Raw genomic sequence first — 15006 nt, 5'->3', positions numbered from 1 at the left:
AAACGAGGTAACTGGTTTTGTTTATCTCAATCAAACACGCCTTGGGGGACTTGATGGAGACAAGCATCAATCAATCAAAGAACTACAAGCTGCAAAGAAATACTGTCTGCAACAAAATATACCATAAATATAACATGACAAACAATAGCATGGAGGAAAGAAAACCCCAATATTCACTTTCCTTTTACCTCTGTTTTGCTCTCCACTTACTCCTGAGGGAAATATCTGGGTTTGTAACTGTTCAGTGCTCCACTATGTTCAATTCATTTGGCTCTTGGAAAGTAGTTTGCAGTCGGTGTATTTTAGCTTTTGTTTTGGGGGAAAAAAAACAACCTGCTGCGGCTGGAAAACAGCTCATTTAAGTGAGAGACAACCAAAACGTTGAAAGCTGCGTGCGGGTAATTAAAGCTCACAGAGGGAACATGTTTTTTGGCATTATTGATCAATAATTCCCAGCATAATGTAAATCAAGTGATCTGAGAGGTGTAAATCATTCATGCTCATGTGACAACAGACTATGACCAATCAATGGGCAGTTCAGAGAGAGAGGCTGCTCCTTACTGACTGCTCTACTGACCACACATCCATGTCCTGCCAGTGGAAAGGTTGTTATTCCACATTAAAGCCAATAAAACTTGTCAATATCAATGGCAATATCAGTGGAATGTTTCGAACATGGAGGGATTGCCTCAGGTCATATGACGCTTGTGCATCTGTTTGCGTTGCTCTAGTGGGAGGAGGAGGAGGAGCTAAACAATCAAGAGTCAATAATTTGAGTGGCGATCCTGCCTCCTACAAATTGAATTCAAAATAATAAGACGAATGAAACAGAAAAGACGTTTTCAAAATGACAGAAAATGATTATTTTTTCAACCACCACCTCATAATCAAAATATATGCAACTCATAAAATGAAACAGAGGAAACCGAGAGGGGCTGGGACCAGTGATATTTGATTATGTTCCATAAAATTAATTACAGTGACAATCAGTATTGTTGTTCGTTAAAGTTCTGTCGGTTGACTGAACTTTAATTCTAGATATAGCAAATCTGGCTGCTTTCCCAACACTACTCACAGTAGATAGAGAAAAAGAGCAGCCTGACCACGCAGAAGAGCCAGCACATCATAATAAAAACGGACACGATGCAGCTCCAACTGCTCCTCCCTCATTCAGTCATCTTGTCTCATTCCCTTTGATTTTCTTTCCCATTCTGTCAGTCTTTCACTTTTCAAGCCCTGTCATCATAGATTATGTGGGGATGAGTCTGCGCTCCCTCGCTAAGCCACATGGATAGAAATCTTCACCGCTCTTTTCCCCAGGCAGCACTAAGGTCTCATCCTCCTTGACATACAATAGCTTTATTTACAGGTGGCTTCATTCAACATGTGCACACCATGCACAAACACGTGCAGACAAACATGCAAACATGGCACGCCGCCACACACTACAAAAAATGTCCTCAAAGTGAGCAACCCTGGAGCGACCCTGAGAGCCATAAATCTTGCAGGTGGAGAGGAGAGGTGGGCAGGGGGGGAGGGCCAGGGTCAGTGTGTTTCCTCCAGAGGCCAGAAGGTGAACTGCAGAGCACTCCCTCCTGGCCCCTTCATCATCCCTCTGACACAGACAGATTACAGCACCCATCCTTGCCCCCCCCCCCCACACACACAACCAAGCAACACCCGTTCTCTCCTCCTCTAGCATCCCCTTGCTCTCCAACCTCACTAACTTGATCTTCCACTGCTCTTACTTCCCTCTCCTTGTTTTTTTCATGTTGTCCTTCGCTTTCTTTTTGCTGCTGCTCTCCTTCTGTCCTGCAAGTGCTAATCAAATCTGTGGCCTTTGACCCTTCAGTATTGTCTGGGCTCCGTCTCCCTCTGTTCGGCCAATTCTTTATTCTGTCTCTTGTTCGTGTCGGCTTTGCCATTTCTCCTCCTGTCACCTGGCATTATGCAGGAAGGACGTCTGAACCCACAGTGCCGTCTGAACCCACTTAGGTCTAAAATTCAGCACAGTCTCCCAGCTTTAACGCCATCCGCTGACTCTTCCTACTTTCCTTTCACTTTCCCATCCGTTCCTCTTCCTAGCATCCTAAAACTGTCCCTGATCTTAGAGCTCATAAATCCTGCACAAGGACACAATGAGGCAGCCAGGACTCTCTCTCAATACTGATTTCTGTTCTCTCCCTCTCTGTCCCTGGATATGTGTCTTTCTTCTCCCCTGCTTCGCTTCCACTGACTTCCATCCTAATTTCCCTCTGTTCTTTCTTGCCTTTATTTGTGAATTCTGACACACTCACTGACACAACAATGACGAACGGCTGCTATTATTGCTATTATCGCGCTGGTAGCTTCTTCAAGAGTATTTTGCCATGTTTATCAGAAATATGGCAGATTAGTCCACATTCCCCTTGTTATGGGGTGGATTTTCATGCTGTTGTTGTGAGTAAAGCTGTGTGCTGGTTAAATAGTTGCAAATGCTGTAGGACCTCCATTCACTCCACAATAGACACTCACAAGACATCAAAAGATTTACTGTTTCACCCTGGATGGACCTGGCACTCTGATACTCATATTTAGAAGCTGGCAGACACACCACTGGAGAAGTAATTGAGATAAATCACAACTCCAGAGGGGGGACGAACATTTGGCTAAAAGCGGGCACGGATTTTATCATAAAAGAAAAGCGAATTAGACTGAGTTGCATTGACCTTGGAAAAGAGAAAAGAGGGGAGAGGAGACAAGGGTAGGGTGGCACAGCAATGCAATTCACATTCAGCTCAGATTTTAGGAGGAGAGGGAAAAAAAACAGCCGAAAAGAATAAGACAGAAAGCACAAAAAGAGGTTGGAAAAGAGGAGGTGATAAGACAAAGAGACATGATGAAGAATTGCTTCAATTAACTACAACAGGCCTATCACTCTCAATCAAAGAATCTCTTTGTTCTCTGTCCTTGTCAAAAGAATATCTGTTATAACGGCCCCCAGTGGCACTGCAACACAATCCAATCTGATTAATGCCTCGGAGAGAGGGGTCTTAGAGAGCATCAGTGTTGATTACAGCTATTTGAAGAGAAGAGGCCACCAGGGATTTTCCAAGCAGAAAGCAAGGGAGAGGTGAGGAAAGGTGCAAGGTGAAATATAAGATGAGAGGGATTAATTATAAGATAAGTTGTGGAATGTGTATCTTATTTAGCAGTAGCAGCAGACAGCTCTATTGGCATAGAGCAGCATCGGGACGAGGTGCCCTTCGTCACCCTTCGCCAGTAATTTCACCCTTCAAATGTTGACAGCAAAGCTGCTGAAACAGCTGCCTCTATGAATAAAAGCGAGGCGAGTTGTAAAATTTAAGAGAAAACAAACATATCATTGCCTGTCAGCTGGTGGAGCAACCACCTGAGTGCAAAATAAGCATGTAAGCATATGCTCTGCAAAGGAAAGCTATTTAAAGAATCTGTGAATGGAGGAGAGAGCATATATGTGTATATATGGAAGTTCCATTTACACCTGAAACCATACCCACACAACCACAGCACGTGTGCACCCAGAGTTGATGCACACACACACACACACACACACACACACACACACACACACACACACACACACACACACACACACACACACCCACACACACACTATGCAGCCAGCAGCCTAAGAAACAAGTCATTCAATCTGCCCCAACATAACCCCAGGCTAAGTGTTTGTTAATGCTATGGAGTGACATATTATTACAGCATCTAAATGATGCTGTCTGTAGCTGATTATGGCCTATGGCCTTTCTGTACAAAGTCACTCGACATGACCGACAAGTTCACCTGCACAACTGGCTCCTGTGAGAGATTCTGGCTATAAATAAACTCAACCACATTGGCTGGGTAAAGCCAGGAGGCTTCACTAACAGCTACAGTCCAACAGTGAGTGAAAGTGAACAACATCTGTTTCAAAGTCTTCAGCTGGCTGTGTGGTTTAACTGGTCCCTTTCATCGTGTCTCCGCGAGGACACGCAACGCTGTTTGTATGCGAAAATATGAATACTTTGTGCAGTCGCAAAGTGTGTCGTTGTGTGCAAACCTGCGTCGCACCATGCATGCCTGCGTGTGGGTAAAGCACGGTGAACAGATAGGGCATGCCAGATCACCGCATTGTGTGCGCGTATGCAAAGAGAGAGCGGATAAATCAACGTGTGCAGATGAAAAATTCAGACTCCCACCCACCCATGCACGCACGCACCCATACAGGCTTTTCAGATGACACCGGGGGAAGGAAATAAACCTGCTCACTCAATCTCAGCACTGTGAAATGACACTTTGCACCACACTGCTTTTGTGTGCGCACAGTTTGGGTGCGAACACGACTGTGCTCGTATTAGTGTGTGCATTTGAAGGTGTGATGTAATCCATCCTTATACGCTTTCATGCCCTGCCGTCATTCACAGTGATACTGCACTGTGATCTATAACACGTAATACATAACGTACATGAACTGTAGTACTCTTCATTTACTTCAAGTGCTGGTTTTAAGTGATCTTATTTTCCCCTAACAAACACTTATCAATCAATACAAAGATGGCACCACAAACAGGGCCGGGCGTGTATTTCTGGTAGATCTGCAGAAATAATTCATGCATCTTCTTAATTATTCATTAAAGCCCCATAGAACAGACAGTGGCTTGGTAATTAAGTCTGAATCAGCGACTGTGGCTCATCTAATTATGAAGCACTATAAGTTTGTTAACATATTAACCCGCATTAATTAATTATTGATAGCCGCCTTTATTTTGTGCTGGTAGTTCCTGTCTACACATGTAACTATGAGGCGAGACTCTGAGCATGCAGAGAACGGGAGGGAGATTTTGCAATAGTTGGATGCTAATTTTTGTGCAGATAAACATTCTTTTTTTTTGTGTGAAAACATGTGATGTGGCAGTAATTGCCTTGTTTGATAGCAAAGGAGAGATCCAAAGCAATCACAGAGGCAGCAGACAAACTCAATTATAAAAGCAATTGAAATGCTTTAAACTAGAAAACTCCATGAAAGGCTGAGGGCTTTGGATCTGCGCGAAGCGTCTGAAGATTATGTTGCACTGTTTAGAACATCAAACAAACACAAGGAGGTCTATCAATAGAGGTTCCTTTTCCAAACACGCCATCACAACAACAAGCCATGGAGGCTGTGAAATTGAAGAAAGAAGAAATGGGATCAGATGGGAGGGAAAGAAATGCTCTAACGACTGAAAAAGTGGGAAAGAGGCACTAAACTACTATGGATTGCAAATCTGTGTACGCAGCAAAACAAAGTTTCCCACATACAGTACAAAGACATCACAGAAACTGAGCCTGGGGCATTTCCAGTACAGTGTTTATCACAAATAGCTGCCTCTGCAGCCATTTTGCATCCACATTCTCCAAAAGAATAGTGAGATTGCTTCTTTGTTCTTTCTTTGGTCTGGCCATTGGCGTAGTGGAACGCTGCAGGTGATAATGGTACCCAGGTGCAAACATTTACTGGCACTGCTTTTATTCCTCTCCTCCTGCTCTCCTGTCCTCCCTTTCACACAGGCAGGTTCAAATGGACTGCCAAGCCAAACTGTGCCTGCCACCATCACTCTTTTTATTCATCTTTCTGTCAGTGTGTTTAAAGAATCAAGATAGAAACGACCTGCATGGACACAAGTTCACTATCTTCACCCTCATCACAATCCTCTCCACTGCTCCTGACTGAGACAAATGCTTCCATCTGTATTTGTGTGTGTATATGTGTGTGTGTGTGTGTGTTGGCCATTCACCTCAAGTAAATGCAATTTATTCCTCCACAGTGGTAAAGAGCCACTCCTCCTGTCACCTTGCCAGGCTCCCAGTGGAGGTTGACAGGCTGGCTGCCAGCAGCGACGACCATCTCGACCAGTTAAAGGGACACGCGTGTCACATTTCCCATGATCACGCTGACATTGTCAACCTGACATTCTTTTAACAAGGCACCCATAACTAAGTCTGCATCAAATCAGTGGGAAAAGCAGAGAAGGGCAAGGGACCCAGAGGCTGTCAATCAAAAACAAGCCTGCACGGGCACACGGACACGCACAAACGTAGCACCTTTGATGCACGGGCTCAGCCTTTGGCCTTGAGCCTGCATCTCTTATTGACTCAGGGCTTCATTACACACACAGTGAGCTTCAGTAATCTCTCTGAAGCTTCCTTACACACTCAGACTACAAACAAGGTAGCTGTCAGTCCTGATACATTACTTGAATGGCAGCCATTTTACAGGTAAATTCTTGTTTTACGTCTGCATAAATCTACCTCTACTAAGCCCTTTGACTCTATTTACTTAAGTCCTCAGTAAATCTTGGCAGTTTGTTGACTATGTCCTCCCATGCGTCCTATCCAAGTCCTCTTTTGACCCATGTCCATTACCACAGACACACCACTTGCTGAGATGGATCCTGTTTTACTCCAAGACACATCCATTTATCTGGGTCAAAACAAAGCCACGGCAACATGACATTGAATGAAAATGAGGGTTCACTAAAATGAGCCATCTAGCACTGACATCACGCTTCATTTAAAGTCATGTTTCAATGCATTTATTTTGACAGAGATTGAACTATTTGTTTGATTGTGTGGTTCTCATATGTATTATTATCATCACTAATGCAGCTGGTACAAATAATCCAGTTTTAACATATTAGCAGAATTTCATACCTTTAACCCTTTTTATTAACCCTTTAATGCTGAGAACAATTCCAACAGTTTCTGTTGCACGTCAAAGCCAACATGTGGTTATTACAGTAATTTCACTCGCGCTGTTGCAGGAAGCCGGCAAATCAGTGTCTTTGTCACCAGAGAGGAGAGAGTTGTACATATTACAACAGTACCGTTAATATTTTCCATTTTTTGGCCTGTTTTTGGACATAGAGACAATTTTATTCACAATAAAATGTTATTTTGAATGTGTTATATACTGTTTAACTTTCAAATTTAACACACAAAATCGGGTGTTCATGTACAAGTAAAAAGTTTTGTATTATTGATTTTAATTTAACATACCAGTAAATTGTAAATAACTGCCAGATATTGAAAGTCATTCTGGAAAAATGGGCAAAAACACTTACTCACAGGATCATTTTCTGGTTAAAATGATCCAAAAAAAAAGAGTTCAGTTCATTTTGAGGCTTAGGTGTTAAAGGGTTAAATCAATCCAATTTAGATCATATATAATTTGTAGATTAACTTTATTTTCAGATTTGTTTTTAATAATTTTTGGCGTTTTACAGCTCAAGTCCCAAATCAATCGTGAAGAATCTTTCTGGTTAGAGTCAAGATCACAATAGTTAAGGGAGAAACTTAAGTTTAAATGACCTACTACATGGCCACATATCCTGATGAGCAGTCTCTTGTGGCCTTGAAGTAATGATTACACAGAAGTAGTGTGACCTTGTTATAGCACATAAAAAACTCCTACAGGGCTCTCACACCAAAAGCTGTTTCAGCATTGCACAGAGCAACATTATCTCCATTGGTGAGACGAGCTGTGCTTCCCCAGCCAGCTTTGTAAGCTATAATGCTCCTCGGTACTGGATGTAGATGTTTTTCAGTTAAAGGTCCCATAGAAAGTGTGATTTCCATGTTTTTATACTGTAAAGCAGATCTAGGTACTTCACACTGTGAAAATATAAAACTCCTCAATCCACAGAGAAATCCTCCCAGTCCGTATCCAAAAACGGTGCCTAAATAGAAGTCATAAAGACTTTGTGATATCACATTGCAACAGTTACTGCTCTAAGCTATGCCCCCAGCATGTCCCACCTGGTCCCACGTCCGAATGCTAACCTGTGATCTGCTTCATTTTAGTCTGTCTCTTTGTGCTTTGTTTGGTTTCTTTGATAAACCTCTCAGCTTTTTTCGTACTTTTTTTTGTGCTATTCATTTGTAATTCTTGGATCACCTTTGCTGTTTCAGTTTCCTGTTTCATCAAACACGTCTTTTATGAGACACTGGGACTTAAAACCAGTTATCATTATGGCTGTGTGTGTGTGTGTGTGTGTGTGTGTGTGGACTGCAAACTTAATCACAAATAAGGAATAAAACTGTCTACTGTCTGAAGATGACACTTTGGCTTTGTTTCCATAATTGCTGCCCATACATACAAAGCATATTTCTTCCATACTTTCATCCACTATACCTAATGTTACCGCTGGTCTCTCATGTGTAGTGCCAATGACACCTCCACCTGGTCCAGTGGTCGTATGTTTTCCCAGCTGCCAAATAAACCTTTTCACTGCAGAAGTCCTGCTCTGTCTAGCAGCTGAGTAAAGTGAGCTGGAGGCAGGAGCCTTGGACTCCATCAGTAGTGATGGTCACCGCAACCCTGTCAGATGATTCAAGGGCCTTCACGGCCTTCACAGTCCAAGTCATCTGTCCTGGTTCATCAGAGTGGGTCATTTCAATCATGACTGATCCCCTTTTTGCATTTGCCAGTGAGTTTTGTCAAACTACTACTGTTGTAGGCCATAGTTTGTTACTAAAGTGTAAAACGCCATGTCTGGAAAGTTAAATCAAGATGCACAACTGATGATGACAGGAGTTACTATAGCAATGACTGGAGTCAAACTTTAGACTGCAGTTCTCCTGACACTGGAGTAAAACAATCTCAGGTTATACCTGCTCTGTCTTCTGGTGATGTGGACTTGTTGCTTCATTCCCCAGTTCAGTTTTTGAAAGTAACTTCAAATTGATGTAACAGGGAACTTTCGGCATGAATATGCAAAAATGAGTTTCCTTAAATTTGTCTTCAAGAAGAAACAGAATTAAGAGTTGGACCATTTGAATATTTCCAATTTCCTTTTTTTAATCAAAGAGAATGAAATCATGAATCATCAGAATTCTTACTGAAGATTAACACATCCCGGAAACGGACTCTCTCATGTGTCACAATGTAATATAGCGGAAGAGGCTTAACAAACTTTTGTAGAGGTGATTGAATAGTTTTGGGAGTCCTGCAGCTGTCAGGCAGAGTGTTTGGCTGTCACAAAGTCAGCAATAAATGTACAAACACGACGTGGGCTGTATCTCTGCAATTCTTTCTCCAATCATGTAAAAACTGCTCACTGGCTGGACAAGTCCCTGAATTACCTGTGCTTTACTTGATGTTTTTCCTCAGCCCTCCAGATTTGCCCCTGGCAGCTTTATTATTAGCATTAGTTTTGGGAGAAACGAGTCTCTGGCAGATTCTCATATTGTGGCTGCTCAGTGATGCACACAAACTATTGCCAATCTTCTAATTATCATGGATGCTGCAGTGACAGAACAAGATGTGGTGGAAATAGCATGACCCGACGACTTTTCTCTGCTTTGCATTATCACGGAGTATGCTGCTGTTTGCCTTGCTGTGTGATTAATTCATGTGTGTATCATTAATGCAGGAATGTCCAGGGGCAAAGACAAAAGCCTGGTCAATGTGAAATGAGACACGGGGGCAGGCTGGTGAAAACCGCGTACACATACAGCATGCACACGCTCACACATAAACTAAATCTTGGAGATAAAAACACAGTGTGACTTATCTGATGCCCTTGTTTTGCGAAGTAGTGCTCTGTTTAAACCAAGAGAAACAATGATCGTTGACCCTCAGAGAGGGAATGCAGCCACAGGGCCAGTTTAATATGCAGATGAGGTGTGGGACTGGCACACACTGCAGGATTTAGCTCTCTCTCTCTCTCTTTATCCATTTCATTCACTCCCCTGCTCTCACTTTCCTCCCATTCCTCATTTTTCTCTATTAATTTCATATTATTTTTTTTCTGTTGCACTCTCTTTCTCTCTCTCTCTCACACACACACACTCTATTTCAGTTGTGAGCTCCTTCTTTGTCTCTATCAATTTAATCCTCTCCCCCTCTCTCGCTCTCTTTCTCTATTTTGTTAGACGCAACAATCACTCTGCCCTAAACGCTATGGGAGCCAGAGGTAGAATAACAATGGCATATTCTTTCCAAAGTTAAAACACAAAGCAGCTGGCACAGAAGGCTGCACAGCCTTAAGAGATCTTATAACTTCACTGCTGCAGCCAGCAAACACAGTTTGGTAAGTGGCAGGATTGGGGAAAGTGAAATGCAGGCTGCAGTGATAAGAGCTGTGCATTTACAGCACACAACCTCTCATATATGAATCCTCTCCTGGAGGAGAAGCTTCAATACTGATGGAACAAACTGGGGAACGCTCCTAATCACACCCATGCCATGTTTTGACACTTCCCTAAATAACACTGGCAGGTGACCAGTGCGCGAGGATATCCCCAAAAATTCGGGTATCTCTAACTTCAGAAAACAAGTTAACAATTCAACCTTAAAATCCTGTTTGAGTTCAATACATACAGCCTAGAGGCACTTTAGACCATTTGATGTAATTACTGCATCGTCCAGCAGAGGGCGCTGTGATCATGACTTGGCCTTATCCACTGTGACCGCACTCTTAGCCCAAAAAGAAGACAGTGAGGTTTTTTTCTGTAAACATGGAGAAGCCGAACAATCCACCTGACACAATGGCGTCTGAAAAGCAGTGTGTGCCCGTTTTTTTTTTTATAAATAACAAAATATGTGAAAACATTTGATGGTATAGCACGCCACATCATATCCAGACCATGGCTTTTGGAAAAAGTGACACCCCTAATTCCTAATTTGCTTGCATATATATTTTTAAATAAACCAAAAACACAACATGCCTCTACCAAACAAAACAAAAACAAAAGATACAAACAAGCACTGTAAAATTAATTGCCCACAACTTCATCTCCAGTAACTTCACAGTCAACCACATGCAGACAAACAAATAAACACATCAGATAAAATAAAAAAAAAAAAAAAAACAAGAGTAATCTTCTTATGAGGGCTTGAAGAACATTTGAAATGCTTGATTCATACTGATGAAACAAACTGGGGAACGTCACGCCATGTTTTATTTATCTCCTTAAATGAGACCTTGCCCAGTGTGAGATGATATTAAATATGTATATGTCATATATTCTGCTTATACGTTAACCATCAGCCAAGATGGATACTGTTTTAAAATGACGCCTATGAGCAGTGATGTGCCATGTGAAGCAAATTTACCCCTTTTTAAACTCCCTGACTGTTCAACATGCTAATGTCCGCGACCAGCTTTAAACACCATACTGCTTCATTTGTCACCCTGGCCCTGCTCATGGCGTGTAGTAGCTGTGAGGCTGAGTGAGACGGGGACAAATGTGTTGTGGTGCTCAGTGTTGGGGAAGATAGAGATGGAAAAAGAGACAAAGAAAAGCACAGGAGAAGAGAAAAGAAATGGAGTGAGGGAGAGGCTATTGGGGCAGGAGGGAGAAATGTGGTAGCAGCGTGTCAGCTTCTGATAAGGGCATTAGTCTGCCCCCTGTGGGTCAGAGTGAGAGACCAACACTGCAAGCACTAACACTGCCACATGCACACACATGCACACACACACACACACACCTCTCTCTGTGGATGTCAGCTTTGCTGTTTGGGACTAGTCAACAAAAAATAGATAAGACCTGCACATTGCAAACAACAACTAAACTCTCCTTCACTGGCGTCACTCTAATGTCCTCTGTCCAAACCGACACATGAAACAGAGAGATGTTTTTACATTCATGCAACCATCTTTATATATTAACACACCCAAGTATAGAGATTCAAGCTAAAGCTTTGGGGTCCCGTGGGACTGGAGACTCTTTCATGTCAGACATGAAATCCTTTCTAAATGGAGCAAGGCCGTTTATTTACCGTGCTAATTGACTGCAGAGCTGCATGTGGAGCCAACTCTGAACAATGCCCCAGATCTTGTATTCATAAGTGAGCGTTGAAGGACACAAGATAATCCCTGCATCTTAAGCTTCGGAGAGACTGTAAAATTGGGCAACAACAGTGTGCTGAATAGTGCTGTAACACTGTTGGCTAAATGAAAATTATGGATTACTGTGTAACAACTGTTTGCTGTGTTGTACAATATTGTGTGTCACAGCAGGCCAAATGCAGCTATGTCAAGAGTAGGACACATGGATGAATCATCAGAGAGCAAGAAGGAAAACCGAAGGAAGCCTCTAATTTTGAAGAGGACACAAGACAAATATCAGTGCTGCAGAATCAAAAAAAAGAAATAGAAGGACAGATATTTCTCTGTGAAGTCTACCACTCATTACCATTGGTAAGAGGCTGCGAGGAGGAGGAGGGGGAGGAGGAAGAGTGCAGGTTGTGGCAGATGGATGACAGGGAACCAGGGACTCCAGGCAGAAATCTCCAGAGGCTTTATGAGACAACGGTCACAGAAGAGAGTCTGAAGTGCAGTAAGTCAAAGAGTATAAAATACTTGACTGTGAGAAAAGGAGTCATGGGACAGAACAATCTATTACAGAGATGCTGCCCTGCTCTAAAGTACAAGTGGCGCATGTGCTGGGAAAATAGTCTTCAAATTGTCCGTCAAATTCTAACAGGAATCCATTCTCATCTTCTTTTGTCTTTGCAACTAAAAAGTTCAGGGAGAAATAACAGATCTGCTGTCCCATTCAAAGCTACTTTATATGTCGAGCCAGTGACATGTGAAGAGTGGACTCACTTCTGCACTACATTTGTTTATTGTGCTCTATATTGACTGGCTGTCTGCCTCCGACATCAGACTGCACATGCACGAGCACGCGTGTGTGAGTGACAGGACAGGCCATCGAGGACTGTGGGTAGAGCTTGAGTGACAGCCCTGTGGCTAAATCTCCTGTGCGACCTGGGGACCAAGAGTTGGCCCCGTGTGTGGGGGTGTGATTGGTGAGGGCAGTAAAGTGATTATTTCCTCTTCCTTGCAGCACATGTTTTTGGTACAATGCAACCCCCGGATGTCCTATTTTCCAGGCTTTTCCTGACTACAGTATATGATGTCAGCCATACAGTGACCTGATTCCACACATGCTGGCTGGTGGAAACATAAAAACATAATAATAATAACAATGTATCCTTACAACCTCTGGAAAACAACAGATGCAACATTTAACACTAAAAAAAACAGTGCACAAGCTTTATTGCATCCGTGATGAGTTCAGAGCCCCTGAGCAAAGACACACTTTAAGAATGGTTTTAATCAAAAATATCGACAATTAGAGAAACTATCTTCCATCTAGGAAACAACATTATGGTACAGTAACAGCATGTTAACAGTGTGGCAATAATTCTTTAAGAGGAGGGTAATATCATGATAAAGTCAAAATCCTCCTCCTTATGTCCGACATGCATTTTCAAATGTTATTACCAAGCTATTACTATATAAATTGTAATATTACTTACCACACTGTTATCATATTACCACTATAATGTAAAGTGTTACCCAGAATTAAAGTCATGTTCTGCAGAAACTACAACAGATCTAATTAGCTAATCTACAGACACCATGATGACATTGATGAATGAGAGGCAATGATGTTCCTTCCTCCCTGACATCGTGCCAACTCTAATCCTGTCTCTCATATTCATGTTCATCACTGTTCCTCACCATATACTATACAGTATGTACTGCGTATAACTCACCCACCGCTTGTGTAGGTATGTGGACCTGACAAACTGTCCGCTGTGGTTTTCTGCTGTGTGCTCAGAGATGGTCTTCACACCTCGGTTGTAATGAGTGACTATTTGAGTTATTTTCTATCATTTCAAATCAAAAGGCATTTTCACCCAGGGAACTGCAGCTTGCTATTATATTTTCTCTATAATCCCTAGAGAAGCTTGTGTGTGTGTGTGCATGTCTTTGTTATTTGTTTTACTTCATTTCTTAGTTATTTTTATTGTGCTTCTGTATTGGACTGTATGTGTCATCTGTTAATTAGTACTTGGGTGTGTATATATATCTGTAGTCTCCTCTCCCCATCTGAGTTGCCAGTGTGTTAGACACATTCATGATGTTTTTTACATGTATATGTTTATTTAATATGTTATATCTCAACACTGTGTTTTGGACACCACTTGTGACGGTTGTGTCACTGGTATTTTGTCACTTCAATAATTACAACCTGCAGTTGTCACAAACCCTGCCGCTGTATCTCAGTCCAGTGACTGTCAGACGGAGTGTGTGCTCTGGTCATGGAGGAAGAACTGAACAAATCATTTTTAAGGAACTGATTCTAATGATTCAGGACATTAAAAATAACTGCTTTACAAGTCACTAGTCACTAGTTTAAAAAAAAAAAAAAAAAAAAAACAAAGTCACAACTGTTTCATGCAGCCGTGCAGTAGGTAGGAGTAGGCACTATTATGTAATGGAAAACCAACCATACTGTGTAGAGTTGAGCCGTGATGAGGCGAGGCGAGGCGAGCTGGCACCATGTAGTGGATAAATTATAAGTGTGGGCCGCAGACCCCTGGTGGAGTGTGAAGGCACTGCAGGTGGGTTTTAATTTCAGTTCTGTAATTAAGCTTCCAATAACCATGACACATTTATGATTAGTTAAAGTTAATTCAACTTGCTAAGTTCACCAAATTAAATGAATCTAACTAAATAATTTGTTGAGTAGAGATATCATAAACGATACTGATTCATATGAAGTTTGAACAAATATTGAATATTGAAAATCCAATTTGCTAGAGTTTGTTTTAAAGAATATCAAACTCACATTTTTTCAGATATAGATATGAAGAGGCTGTAATTTAAAATACTAATGTTATTTGCTGTCTGTTTATGAAATAGATAACTTGGTGTCAAGGTTACAGTGGTTAATCAAACCTCTGCATTTTTATGACTTGCCAAATTAGCTTTGACACTGCAGTTCATATAGAAGGATTTAGATTTATCCTTAATATAAACCCTAGTGCAATTCCCATTCAGTGGGTGCCTGCTTTTTTACTGATATCTCTTGCATATCTCATCCACACTCACCACTGTACACACTGGTTCCCTTAGTAACCTGCCAAGGTTAACAGACAGAGAGACGTTTTCTGGCATTTATAGATATGTGATTAGTGATAAGATATGCCACTTTGACATG

The 15006-nt window shown here is 41.8% G+C and overlaps 1 protein-coding gene across 1 annotated transcript in view; it reads right to left on the bottom strand.

Moving 5' to 3' along the window:
• tenm1 (teneurin transmembrane protein 1) overlaps positions 1-15006 on the bottom strand; it is a 172656-nt gene that overhangs the window by 26889 nt on the left and 130761 nt on the right. The gene's annotated exons all lie outside the window — the stretch shown is intronic.

Source organism: Solea solea, chromosome 14 (assembly GCF_958295425.1).
Source record: "Solea solea chromosome 14, fSolSol10.1, whole genome shotgun sequence".
Lineage (NCBI taxonomy): Eukaryota > Metazoa > Chordata > Actinopteri > Pleuronectiformes > Soleidae > Solea > Solea solea.
The sequence above is the reverse complement of the archived record's forward strand: the minus strand, read 5'-3'. Positions and strand labels throughout refer to the sequence as shown.